General features: G+C 48.1%; 1 pseudogene; it reads left to right on the top strand.

Moving 5' to 3' along the window:
- The first annotated feature begins 7,867 nt into the window (after positions 1–7,867).
- LOC112633913 lies at positions 7,868–7,949 on the top strand (annotated as a pseudogene).
- The last annotated feature ends 6,735 nt before the right edge of the window (positions 7,950–14,684 follow it).

The raw sequence follows: 14,684 nt of genomic DNA, 5'->3' as shown, positions 1-14,684 counted from the left end.
CACCAGGATCCTTAGTCTTGTGCCGATTTAAATAAAATGACACAGAAACACATGGAGTGGTTTTAAGGAGTGGAGAGTTTAATAGGCAAGAAAGAAGGAAGAAGGGACAGATGGAGGGGGGCTCCGAAGCTGAGAGAGGAAACCGAGTGCCACAAAAATTAGCCAGTTATATGAGGATGCTAGATGAGGCGGTATCTGATTTGCATAGGGCTCAGGGGATTGGTTTGACCAGGCATCTCATTCATGTAACCCCTGAAAAACCTGGCCCTTTCACCCTAGCATTTTAATATGCAAATACAGGATGCCATGACGCTCTACACAGGTGGGGCTATGTGGGGGCGGCCATACTGCCAGGCAAACCTAGGGGCAAGGAAAAGATGGTGGGAATTCCCGTGTTTGGGTGGACCCGGTTTCTAATGGTCCACATTTGCATATCAAAGGTTGCCAGCCTGACTCTAAGAGCCGGGGCTTTCCTGCTAGACAAGAAACGTTTTTTGGAGCTGCTTTTAAGACAGAAATGAAAACTTCCCAAGGACCCCTTTTCCTCTCTATCTGCCTCAAATAATTTTTAAATAATTCCTATAACATAAGGAAATGAATTCTGCTAAACAGAAGGGCCTTTGGTCTTTGGGGCACTGCAGTGGGTACATGATGGCGTGTGGGACACCACGCAATGGAGGGAGATGCAGGGCGCTTCTGGGAAAATCCAGGAGAGCAGGGGGAAGAGGAAAGACAGTGAGGGAAAGGAGGATAAAGAACACACTTTTAAAAAATCGTTTATTATTATCTGAAATTCCAACATAACTGAACGTCCTGTATTTGATCTCTAGCCATGAGAGTGAAAAACTAAATAGAGACCAAATTCCCCATAAAAATAACTGAGAGTGATCGAGAGCTTATTCCTGGCAGGCCCCGTTTGAGTGACCTATAAGATCAATTCATTTAGATACTATGGAAGTGGAAGATACTACCTTTATAATTTTCATCATTGAGGAAACTAAGGCACAGCGATGTCACACAACTTGCCCCAGGTCTGCCAGCAGGTAAGGGGCAGAGCCAGGATTTGAACTGTAGTCCTGTGGCTCAGAGCCTGCCCTCAAAAGGTAAGTCTGTCACCTAAAGATCCATACGTGGTTGTAAGATGATCCATGTTGGTTGGCAAAACAGAAAAATCCATAAACCAAATAAATTGATTTGGTGGCAGGGGGAGATTGAATCAGAGGTGACCCTGAAAAATGTCTGTTTATCTGGGAGCTGAACAATGAAGGTGCGGTTCTCACCCATTGGAGTCCTGAGAGACCTTTCCTGGAGGACTGCAGCTCCCTCGTCTGTCTTCCCCTGAGAACCCAGCCCAGAGCCATGCATGTAGTAGGTGATCACTGAGGTGAGCAAGGCCTGCAGGAGGCTGTCCCTGAGATGGAAGAGGACAAAAAACTTATTAGGGGGATGAGAGGGAGGACAGGAAGCAGAAGTGGGCCGGGGAAGCCATTGGCCATCCAGAGTTGACATTTGTCCCCCCATGGGGAACTTGGGGGCATGAATTGCCTGTTGGAAGAGCCCGTGTTGGGTGGAAATGGCTAGGCCCAGAGCCCTTCATGGTGGGGAACCCTGAGAACCTACTACATAAGGAAGGAGTAGGGCTGGAGACCATCAGTAGCTTGGGTCTCACAAGCATTTCACATGTTTAATTGATCACACAGAACCCTTGCACCAAGACAGTCGTTTGCTCCTAGAGGGAGCCTTTCCTTCTTTTGAAAACAATCCTTTCCCAACTCCAACAAGGTGACCTGCACCCAGGGTGCTCAATCAATAAAAGCTGGGCAGCCCGGCTCCGGGGACAGTGTGCCCAAAGCATTGAAATGCAATGATTTGGGCCATGGGTCACGCTGGGTGTCCTGAGCAGGGGTACCTTCATCTGCCCGGTGACGCAGGTAGCAGCTCTCTGGGTCTGATGGCACAGGAGGTGAGGGAATTTACCAAGCCAGTTGTAGGTAAAGAAAGGCAGATTTATTAGAGACGATATGAAAATACGTTGCAAGGTTGCAATTGCAATGAGCAGAGAAGGGGCTGTCTGCAAAGAGGGAGGCGCTAGAGGAAAGTTTCATAGGGTCGCGTTGAAGAGGGCTACATGCAGAACAAGCAGAACGAGGTCGTTGTGCCCAGTTGTTTGTGATTAGCTGTCTCTCAGAACAGTTGTTCATTTTTCTCCCGACTTGGGCTCCTCCCCAACCTGGGGTTTCTTCCTCATCGTTGCTCATTTATCAGGACTCCACACCAGGGACCCTGAGTCACCCAACAAGTACTAACTCCAGTGTGGGTTCCTCTTAGAACACAGCCCCTCCAGCTTCTTTGGAAATCCCCATGTCTGCCCAAACGACGTAGGACTTTTCCTCTTGGTCACTTTGCAAGCCAGTGCCCCCAGCCAGGGATGCCTCGCCCAGGTCTCACTCGGCCTCACTGTCGCACCCCAGCTTGCCTGTATTATAACTTGTACCCATGTTCGGTGGTTCCTAAGCTCTTGTACCTCGCCCAAGAAGAATGAAGATATACTGGACATTGGAGGGTGAGGAGGGCTGAGAAGAATTTTACTGAGCGATGAAAATGGCTTTCCATGGAAAGGGAACTCAGGGGTGGGAGGTGGGGTGTCGGGGGAGGTTTTGCCATGTGACTGGGTCTGGGGCCCTTTATGGATTCAAAATGAGGAGTGTGTGCTGATTGGTTTGTGAGTATGCAAAAAAGGTTAAAGGGACAACACCACTCAAAGGTGGGCACAACGGTGTAGGAAAACCAATCAGGAAAGGGTAGGGAGGTATATGTAAAATAGGTGAATGGTGAGGACCAATCAGAGGTAAGCATGCCAAATAGGAAGACAAGTTATCAAACCAGTCCAGTCGGAGGATTTAACTTGTAACTTGGCTTTCAGGTTTTAAGCTGTCTTTGGCTTGAAGGTGGGGTTTCACCGAGGACCTGCCCCTATCTGCCTAGGCATTTGTCCACCTCCTACTTCTATCACAAACAGAGCATGTCTCAGCCTGTCTGTCCCACCACTCAACTTTGTCCCCCTGCCTTTATTACCTGTCTTGTAATTCCTGACTCACAGCTTTGTGTTCCAACTAGACTGAGAGCTCCCTGAGCCCAGCTACTGCCAGGCTCACTTCAGGCTTCAATGCCCAGCTCGGACCCAGTGCATCTGCTAGTGTGTGTGTGTGTGTGTGTGTGTGTGTGTGTGTGTTAAAAGTGTTTCTTGCTGGCTGGTTCTGGAAATTTGTCATTCCCTGTCCTCTATCTCCCTGTTAAAAACTTCAGCTGAATTAAATTTGAAGGAGTTTAATTGAGCAATAAACAATTTGTGAATTGGGCAGTCCCCAGAATCACAGCAGATTCAGAAAGACTCCAGGGGTGCCTTGTGGGCAGAACAAATTTATAGACAAAAAAAGTAAAACGACATACAGAAATCAGAACTGAGGTACAGAAACAGCTGGATTGGTTACAGATTGGCAGTTGCCTTATTTGAACACAGTTTGAACACTCAGCAGTGTATGAGCAGTTGAAGTATAACTGCTGGGATTGGCCAAGACTCAGTGATTGTTACAGGCACATACTCCTAAGTTGGGTTTTCAGTCCTGTCTACCTACTAAGTTAGGTTGCAGTTCATCCACAAGGACTGAAATATGGAAGTACCGGGTCCTTCTCAGGCCATATTTAGTTTGATTTGACATCCCCATTGAGATGACTCAACTATTCAGCTAAGGGCTGTAGACAGGGAAGAAATGTGACTAATTGCTGGATACTGCAGTATATTGAGTGTGCGAGACCATTATATCTAAAAAACAATGTACGTACTGCAATTTAAAATGTTTTGCTGCTAAAAATAAATGCTAACAGTCATGTGAGCCTTCAGCAAGTTGTCATCTTTTTGCTGCTGGGGGCTCTTGCCATGATGTTGATAGCTGCCGACTGAGTACAGTGGTGGTTGTTGAAGGTTGGGGTTGTGTTGAAGGCTGTGGCAATTTTGTAGTGGCCACCAATGGAGTTTGCTGCATCGATGGACTCATCTTTCCATGAAATATTTATTGGTAGCATGCAATGTTATTTGATAGCATTTCTTTCCAAATTGAAGTTAATCTTCTCAAACCCTGCTGCTGCTTTATCAACTAAGTTTATTTGATATTCTTCATCCTTTGTTGCTATTTCAACATGTTCACAGCATCTTCACCAGAAGTAGATTCCATCTCGAGAAACCACTTTCTTTGCTCATCCATAAGAATCAGCTCCTCACCCGTTCAAGTTTTATCATGAGATTGTAGCAATTCGGTCACATCTTCAGGCCGTACTTCTAATTCTAGTTTTCTTTGTATTTCCACTATATCTGCAGTTCCTTCCTCCCCTGAAGCCTTGAATCCCTCAAAGTCATCCACAAGAGTTGGAATCGACATCTTGCAAACCCTGTTAGTGTTGATGTTTTGACCTCCTTCCATGAATTGCAAATGTTCTGAATGACATCTAGAGTGGTGAATCCTTTCTAGAAGGTTTTCAGTTTACTTGGCCCAGATCCATCAGAAGAATCACTGTCTATGACAGCTATAGCCTCAAGAAATGTGTTTTTTAAATAACAAGTCTTGAAAGTAGGAATTTCTCCTTAATCCAAGGGCTGTATAATAAATATTATGTTCGCAGACATGAAAACAACATTAATCTCCTTGTGCATCTTCATCAGAGCTCTTGGGGGACCAGGTACATTGGCAAAAAGCAGTAATATATTCAAAGAAATATTTTTTCTGAGAATTATATCTCAACAATGAACTTAAAATATTCCTAAACTGTGCTGTAAACAGATGTGCTGACATCCAGGCTTTACTGTTCCATTTCCAAAGCACAGGCAGAATAGATTTAGCATAATTCTTGTATTAGTCTGTTTTCATGCTGCTGATAAAGACATACCCAAGACTGGGCGATTTACAAAAGAAAAAGGTTTAATTGGACTTGCAGTTCCATGTGGCTGGGGACGCCTCACAATCATGGCGGAGGGCAAGGAGGAGCTAGTCCCATCTTACATGGATGGCAGCAGGCAAAGAGAGTATAAGGAAGATGCAAAAGCGGAAACCCCTGATAAAGCCATCAGATCTCGTGAGATTTATTCACTACCATGAGAACAGTACGGAGGAAAACTGTCCCATGATTCAATTTTCTCCCACTGGGTCCCTCCCACAATACGTAGGAATTATAGGAGTACAATTCAAGATGAGATTTGGGTGGGGACACAGAGCCAAACTGTATCAATTCTTTTTTTTTTTTTTTTTTTTTTGAGACGGAGTCTCACTCTGTCACCCAATGATGCGATCTCGGCTCACTGCAAGCTCCGCCTCCCGGATTCTCGCCATTCTCCTGCCTCAGCATCCCAAGTAGCTGGGACTACAGATGCCCACCACCACGCCCGGCTAATTTTTTGTATTTTTAATAGAAAGGGGGTTTCACCGTGTTAGCCAGGATGGGCTCGATCTCCTGACCTCGTGATCCACCCGCCTCAGCCTCCCAAAGTGCTGGGATGACAGGCGTGAGTCACCGCACCCGGCCAACTGTATCAATTCTTAAGGGCCTTAGGGTTCTTTGGAACTGTGAATAAGCATTGGTTTCAACTTAAAGTTACCAGTGGCATTAGCCCTTAACAAGAGATTCTGCCTGTCCTTTGAAGCCTTGAAGCTTCAAATAAAGGGCATCTTCTTCCAATAAAAGGCTATTTTGTCTACATTGAATATCTGTGTTTAGTGCAGCCACCTTCATTAATCATCCTGGTTGGATCTCCTGGATAACTTTGTGTAGCTTCTCCATCAGCACTTGCTGCTTCACCTTGTTCTTTTATGTCAAAGAGATGGTTTCTTTCCTTAAACCTCATGAACTAATCTCTGCTAGCTTCCAACTTTTCTTCTGCAGCTTCCTCACCTCTCTCAGCCTTCGGAGAATTAAGGAGCATTAGGGCCTTGCTCTGGATGAAGCTTTGGCTTAAGGGAATGTTGTGGCTGGCTTGGTCTTCTATCCAAACCACTAAAACTTTCTCCATATCAGCAATAAGGCTGTTTTCCTTTCTCATTCATGAGTTCACTGAAGCAGTACTTTTAATTTCCTGTAAGAACTTTTCTTTTGCATTCATAACTTGGCTAACTATTTTCCCAAGAGGCCTAGTTTTCAGTCTCTCTAGGCTTTCATTGAAGCTTAATCATTTCTAGCTTTTGATTTAAAGTAAGAGATGTGTGCAACTTTTCTTTTGACTTGAAAGCTTAGAGGCCATTGTAGGGTTATTAATTGGCCTAATTTACCTGTTGTTGGGTCTCTGGGAATAGGGAGGCTAGATTTGGTATCTGGTTAGGGCCTACTTCCTCATAGATGAAGCCTTCTCACTGTAGGGCGAGAGATAAGAGAACGGCCAGTTGGTGGAGCAGTCAGAACACACAGAACGTTTATTCAGTTTACTGTCTTCTGTGACAGATCATGGCATCCCAAAACAATTGCAGTAACAACATCGCTGATCTCAGACCACCATAACAGAAGCAATAATAATGAAAAAGTTTGAAATATTGCAAGAATTACCAAAAGGCGACACAGAGATTAAACTGCCCCTATAAACTTTATGAAATTAATCAAGGAAGAAGGAAGGGAGAGAAACAAAAATCACCCACGCTGGCCTCCATCATGAGGTTGGACTGCTCTCCAACCTGCATACTCATAGCTGTTTGGTACCTACTGTGCTAAAATCACATAGACCCTGTTACGAGATCACAGTTCCCCTTAACTGCTCCATAGATAACAACGTGAACATTATAAAACGTTTAGTTTTCCCTGTGAGATAGTCCTTCAGGTCCGATATACTGATGAAACTACTGACCCAGCCGGTCTGAAGGACCTCACAATGGGCTGACTCACCAAAGAATGCAGTTTCCATATCATGATGATTTCATCCTCCCTTCCTCCGACCAATCAGCAACCCCAATTTTCCAATTACAGAGGGAGTCTCTCACCCTCTGTATTTCCCTTAAAAGCCCCAGCCCAAAGCTCTTTGGTGAGATAAGCGGGAGGGTCTCCTCCCATCTTCTCAACTCAGCACTCTGCAATCATTAAACTTCCTCTGCTGCAAACCCTGCTGTCACTATGTAATGGATCTGTTACCGCACGATGGGCATATGAACCCATCGGTCCTATAACAGAGACATGCTATTGGAAAAATGGTGATGGAAGACTTGCCAAAACATGGCTACCACAAACCTTCAATTTGGAAAAACACAGTATCTGCAAAGCACAATAAAGCAAAGTGCGATAAGACAAGGTGTGGCTGTATATTCAAATTAAAATGAGATGTAGTTCTTTTACTCACCACATTGGTAAACATTACTGGTAAAATGACTGACAATACCCAGAATGGGAAGTGTGTGGGGGTACAGGTACTCTTGTACTATAAAATACTAGTCTATTTTTTTTTAAATAGACTTTACTTTTTAGAACAGTTTTAGGTTCACAGCAAAATTGAGTGGGCAGCTCAGAATTCCCATATATTCCCTGCCCCACACATGCACAGCCTCCCCAACTTAACATAGACCAGTGGCTTATAAACAAGAGCATTTATTTCTCACAGTTCTGGAGGCTGGGAAGTTCAAGATCAACATGCTGGCAGATTTGGTGTCTGGTTAGGGCCTGCTTCCTTATAGATGAAGCCTTCTCACTGTAACCTCGTATGGCCGAAGGAGCAAGGGAGTCTCTCTGGTCTCTTTTATAAAAACACTGATCTCATTCCTAAGGCCTCTGCCCTCATGAACTAATCACCTCCAAAAGGCCCATCTCCTAATCCATCACCTTGTGGGGTAGGATTTCAACACAGATCATTTTGTAATTCATAGACGTGATGATTGGGTGTTCCCAAGTATGTGTGAGATGTGCCACCTTCAAACCTTGTTACTGTAAGAGTTAAAGAAAGAGGAAAGAAACCAGAAAAGGGGCTCAACAGTCAAAAACAGGTTTATTTTGGAGAATAAACCTGAAAGGGGCTTCTGGCCAATTTCGGTCGGAATATTCTCTCTTACAATATCAACAGCCTGCACTGCAATTGTCTTAGCCCACTGGGCTGCTATAACCAAAATAACAGACGGGTGGCTTATAAACAACAAGAGTATTTATTGGTTTTAGAGTGAGAGAGCTTTATCACAGGCTTGGAATGGTTCTGTGTCGGGGAGAAGTTTATGGTGGGGTTGGAATGTCTCTGGCCGGAGGGGAGGTTATCTTGAGGCTGACGTCTCTCCGCCCGTGGGGAAGTTATCTCTGGGCTGGCATGTCTCTGGTCGGGGAGGGATTTATCTTAAGGTTGGAATGTTTCTGGTTGGAGATGTCATTTGTGGTTTATGGTCATGCTGACCTTAGTCACTAGGTTGATACCCTTTGAATTTAGGCAATTTTTGATCAAGAGGAGCTTGAGAACGGCAGTGCTTGTCCAAGATGGCGATGCTTCTGCTCTGTCAGTTACCGTGTGGGCATATTACCCATCTGACATGAACTTAGAGAAAAAGAAGTTAAAAAAAAAAGCAAAAAGGATTCCAATGCACTTTTTTGGAAGGATATAAACATTCAATCCATAGCAACAGTGGTATATTTGTTACAATTGATAAACCTACATTGATACATCATTATCACTCAAGCTCTATAGTTTACATAAATACATCTTGACAGGTATCCAGCATTATAACATGGCACAGAATAGTTTCACTGCCCTAAAAACCCTCTGTGCTCCACTTTTCATCCCTCCCTCACCCTAACCTCTGGCAACCACTGATGCTTTTTCTCTCTCCATAGTTTTGCCTTTTCCAGAATGTCATATAGTTGAAATCACACGGTATGTAGCCTATTCAGAGTCACTGTTTTTGCTTAGTAATATGCAGCTAAGTTTCTTCCGTGTCCTTTCATGGCTTGATAGCTCATTTCTTTTCAGTGCTACGTAGTATTCCATTGTCTGGGTGTATCATAATTTATTTATCCATTCTCTTACTGAAGGACATCTTTTTTTTGCTTCCAAGTTTTGTCAGTTAATGTTGCTATAAGCATCTATGTGCAGGCTTTTGTGTGGACATGTTTTCCACTCATACGAGTAAATACCAAGGAATACAACTGCTGATCATATGGTTAAAGTGTGTTTACTTTTACAAGAAACTGCAAAAGTGTCTTCTAAGGTGGCTGCACCATTTGGCATTCCCACCAGCAATAAATGAGAGTTCCTGCTCCTCCACATCCTGGCCAGCATTTGGTACTGTCCCTGTTCTGGATTTTGGCCATTCTAACCGGTGTGTAGCCGTATCTTGTTGTTGTTTTAATTTGCATTTCCCTAATGACGCATGATGCTGAGCGCCTTTTCATACGCTCTTTTCACATCTGTATGTCTTCTTTGATGAAGTGTCTACTCTGGTCTTTAATTGGATTGTTCATTTTTTCGTTTTGTTTTGTTTTTTTAATTTGGTAGAGATGGGGTCTCGATTCAGGTGATCCTCCCACCTCAGCCTCCCAAAGTGCTGGGATTACAGGCATGAGCCACCACACCCGGCCCTTATCGTTGAGTTTTAAGAGTTCTTTGAATAATTTGGATAATAGTCCTTTATCCAAAAGATATGTCTTTTGCAACATTTTCTCCCACTCTTTGTCTTGACTTCTCATTCTCTTGACCAGGCACTCTTATATCACTTTAGTGGGAAGTTGTTTCTTGGACAATATCTAGCAAAATGAAAAACGTACACCTTTTGACTTTATTGTTATGCTTCTAGAAATATTCAGACCCATACCCAAAACTGTAGGTACATAAATATTTGTTGTAACATCGTTTCCTTCTAGAAATAGAAACCACATGGAGGGCATTCACACAGGAGACCTGCCCCAGCCAGGGCCCCCAGTTCCTCACCATGCTAGGTCAGAGTGACGGTGAGCTGGGCGCCCAGAGCCCTGTCTGGCTGGAATGAGAAGTAGTCAATGTCACTGATGACAAATCCGTGGTAGGTAATGGCACATCTCCTGGGCACACAGCAAGGACAGGGGCAAGCTGACCAGAGCATGTCATCACTGAGCTAGCAGGACATGGGCTCCGGAGGGTCCCTGCTGGGAGAGGACACAGCTTGGCCCACCGTGCATGAGGATCACTCACTCTTCAAAGGTTCGTTGAGTGCTCACCACTCAATGAAGAGGCCTTCGGGTCTTGGATCAGGATTGGATCTCACTGTGAGTGACTGGGAAACAGTTATGAGCAAAGGCGTTGCAGACTTTGATGAATGCTTTGAAAGGATTCCTGAGGGTCCTCAGTTGTGAATAGACTGAGGTGGGAATGTGGCAACGTTGGAAGCAGGGAGCCCTGTTAGGAGGCTTCTGGAATATCCAGGTGGCAGGAAGTGGTGTGCACCAGGGTGGTGGGGCCGGCGTGGGTGAGATTCACGTTCTGCTTGAGATAAGGTTGGCGGCATTTGCTGGTGGATCGGATGCTGCAGTTGGAAAGGAATGGTGGCAAAAGAGACTTAAAAACAAAACAAAATCCTCCCTGTTGTTTAGCTTGAGCCACTAGGAGCTCCCATTTAGCGAAGGGAGATGGGGAAGACGGAGGCAGCAGAGCCGCTTCAGTGAGAGTGGGACTTTGTTTGTTTGTTTATTTATTTATGTGTTTATTTGAGACTGTCATTCCTGACACTCAGGCTGGGGTGCAATGGCATGATCTTGGCTCACTGCAACCTCCGCCTCCCGAGTTCAAACCATTCTCCTGCCTCAGCCTCCCAAGTAGCTGGGATTACAGGCATGTGCCACCATGCCTGGCTCACTTTGTATTTTAAGTAGAGGCGGGGTTTCTCCATGTTGGTCAGGCTGGTCTCGAACTCCCGACCTCAGGTGATCCGCCAGCCTCAGCCTCCCAAAGTGCTGGGATTATAGGCATGAGCCACCATGCCCTGCTATTTTTAAAAATTTATTATTATCAATTTTTTTTTGAGACAGGAGAGCAGGACTTTGGTTGAGGACATTTGGAGTCAGAGACGCCTGTTGTCTAAGTGACAGGTGGAGAGGCCAGTGCACCTGGAGGCCTGGAGCTTAGGGCAAGTGTGGGCTCAAGGTTGCCTTTGGGAGATGCTCTCATGGCCTGAGGGGATCTCCGCAGAGTGAATACAGCAGAGAGAAGGCTCATGAACTGGGCCTGGGCGTCTCAGCCTTGGCAGCTGAGAGAACCAAGAGGCAGCAGACAAGGAGAAAGAGGAGGGTGGGCAGGGCCCTGGTGGTGCTGGGTGAGCTGTGAGCAGAGCCAGGTGCAGGAGGGACTGCAGGGAGGCCGCGGTGGTCCTCCTCGTCAGGGGCTGCCCCTGGTCAAGCAGGAAGAAGGCAGAGACCCAACCATGAGATCCTGTTCCTGGGATGTTTGCTGACTTGGACCAGAACAGTTTGGGTGGCCTGATGGGGGCCACTGGTGGGGAAGTGGGCTCAGGAAGACATGGCTGGAAAGACACCGGACACGATAAGTGTGGACAACTCTTTATGGGGGGGCTGCTGTCAAGGGAAGCAGAGAAAGGGAGGCCACAGGGTTGTGAGCTCAGGAGATGCCCAGGCGCTGCACTCCGGTGGGCATCTGAGAGGGGGTCGGGGCAGGTTTGCAAGACGATTGGGAAAGATTCTGAGAGAGGGCATGGTGGGTGGCACAGGGCGGAGTGGGGACTTGGGGGCCGTGATGTTCCTGAGGCCTGATGGCCTGAGGCCATGATGTCCTCCTCTCTCCTGTGTCCACTCTGCAGAGACCACCTCAGGCATGAGAGCATCTCCCAAAGGCGACCTTGAGCCCACACTTCCCCTGAGCAGCAGGACCAGACGGCATCAGGTCTTAAGCCTTAGACAGGAGCCCCAGCCCAGAACCAGGCCCAGGCCCCAGTCGCAGGCAGAGGGAGTGGGAAGTGTAAGTGTGGATTGGGTGAGAAGCTTCTCCCTGGTCCCCTGTTGTGTCAGAGCAGCAGGAAGCAGGTCACAGGGAGGGGCAGGATGGTCTTTGAGGAGAATGGAGAAGATGTAATGGAGGCCCCCAGGAGAACCTAAGGTGGTGGAGGGGTGTGGTGGCAGAGCCAAGCCCTCCTCCCCCTCTAGGTGGGGGAATCTCCAATCAGTTGTCACCTGCCTCTCTGGATCCAGTGGCTTAATTATTTCATTTAAGGCTGATTCAGACCCTGGTCAACACCGTAGAGCGATGCTGGTCCCCTTTCCGTGTGGTTCGTGCCCAGGAGAGCTCGGGTGGGAGAGGTGGCAGCCCGTACGCAGAGGGGGAGCCTGGGAGAGCATGGAGCCCCCTCCCAGACACGTCCACACGGCCTGTTCTGCCACTCCCCATCTGTGGCCAGGGCTGGCGCCTCACCTCCAAGGCCTCAGTTTCCTCATCTGTGAACTGGGCATCGTGGCCTGGCCCTGCCCACCTCACAGTGAGGAGGAACTAAGATAGATCATGTGGGGCAACTGTGTTAAATTGTGACAAAATAAGAAGATTGTCACCATTGTTACCACCACCATTATCAACAACATCAGTGTAGAAGGTTCTCCCCAGAAACCCCAGGTTAGATGGCAGTGCCTGGACTGGCAGGTGCCTGGCGGGGCAGGAACTCCCGGGAGGGCCTCCCTCCTTCTCTGTCCTCTGTCCACTCCCACCCCAAGGCTGACCTGACATGTCCCTCTCTACACCACCGTCCCACACCAGGCACAGGGGACACCATAGCCCCTGCCCGTGTTCCCTGCACCCAGCGTCATTCACTCATTCACCTGGCAAATGTGGGTCACATTGACGAGCCACTGGGCAACCTGGGTGTCCGTCCACCTGCAAGTGATGTGACTGGTGTAGTCGCGGTAGCAGCACAGGGTCCACAGCAGGACGGTTTCTGACAAGAGAGGCAGGAGGGGGTCACCTCTTTCCCCTGCAGGGTCGCTTATCACCACCCCCCCCCAGCTGATCTGGGGCAGAGGTGCCCTGGTTTGGGAAGGGGTCTGCCGGGGTAAGTTTCTACCTGTGGACCCTCCTCTCCTGACAGGAGCACCGTGCAATCCCTGCAGGATGGAGACACGCAGCAGCGGCAGGCCCTGCCCCCCAGACCCTCAAGCATCCTGGGATGAGGCACAAACCCAGCCCTGAGATGAACCCCAGTCCAGGATGCTGCAGGAGCAAAGATCTGGAGGTGGGAACCACTGAGGTGCAGCGAGAGTCTGCTGGGGAAGGAGGGGAAGGGAAACGGCCAGAGCAGCCACCCTGGAGCCTGGGGGCCTGGAGTGCTGTGCTGAGAAATATGGGCTGGGAAGCCAGACATGCTCAGATGGAATTTCCAGGACAGGATGAGCAGGAGTGTGCAGGAAAAGGGAAGTGAAGGAGGCCCAGGGAAGGCGGGGGGAGAGATGAAGCGAGGGGAGCAGGAGGAAGTTGGGTGGGTAAGGTCCCGGGGACATGGTGCGGGCTTCCTCCAGGGTGCAGCAGTGAGGAGGGGGACAGGGAAGGGGTGGGAGCCATGGAACTCACCTTTCTGCCCCTACCAGGCTAAGCCCCCAGCACAGGGCCAGCAGGGCCATGAGGAGCAGCTCCCAGGCCAGCACCATTCTCCTGGTCAGCTCTGGATAGGCAGATGCCAGCACAGGTGGGTGCTGGCCATGGGTGGGGGTGGGGTCCTCCATGCCCTGGAGTCCCATGTTCCTGCCCAGCTGGGAGACAGGCCAAGCTGATCTCACCAGGTCTTGTTATTCCTCCATCCATGAATTGCCGTCCTACCCCAGGTCCTGAGAAAGGAGATGTGGGCCAGGATAAGGCCCATCCACGCCTCTCGTCTCCCCAGGGATATGGCTGATGAAGAGGGAGAAGGCCATGTTGAGGGTATGGGGAGCCTGGACCTGTGCCTTCTCCACCTGGTATGGATCTCCTCCTCTGCCGCTCTCACCCATCCCTGCAGTGCTGGTGTAGATTCTGTGTGTTCGTATTGGGTGCTACTGGGTTGATGCCCAAGTGGGCTGCATTAAGTTCTTCAAGTGATTTTGGTGGATAAGCTTTGTGGATCCACCCACCACAGATGGAGCCTTTCTCCTCCCAGGTCTTGAGGATGCACAGACACCCTTTGGGCCACCTCACTCAAAACCAAACACTCCACCATCCTTCCTCACCCGCTCCAAGTTATTACTACCCATCCCTCCTTTTCTGCAGGAGCCTGAGGCATTTCTTAGTTTCTTGCCCTTTGTGATGTCACGAGAAAAGTCAGATGTCTTCTTTTCTTCTTCCTCAACACTTCTGAAAACATGAAACATGCAAGCCTTCACCCACTCACACACCCACATACACACCTACACATACCTGCGCACACATGCTTGGACAACCCCGATGGGACCTGACCACCCTATGAGGGTGCTGACAAAACCTTGAGGATGCTGGGAAGGAGCTAGGAAGGAGGACAGGATAGGGGTGGAGTTCCTGAGGAGGCAGAGGGGCTTCTCGGTACAGGAAATGGTGAACTGTCAGTCTTCCTGCCCTGCCCATGCTCAGCTGAACAAAACCACATCAGCTGGTCTAACTTAAATTCAGGATTACCATCGGAGGCGGGAGTGCAGGGGAGGCTCTTAATGTGCCAGAACCCCAGATGACACTTCCAGTAGCAAGGAGGAACTCTGCCCTTCCCAAGAAGCTA

The sequence above is a fragment of the Theropithecus gelada genome, chromosome 10 (genome assembly GCF_003255815.1).
Source record: "Theropithecus gelada isolate Dixy chromosome 10, Tgel_1.0, whole genome shotgun sequence".
Lineage (NCBI taxonomy): Eukaryota > Metazoa > Chordata > Mammalia > Primates > Cercopithecidae > Theropithecus > Theropithecus gelada.
This window is presented reverse-complemented; position numbering and strand designations above follow the sequence as displayed.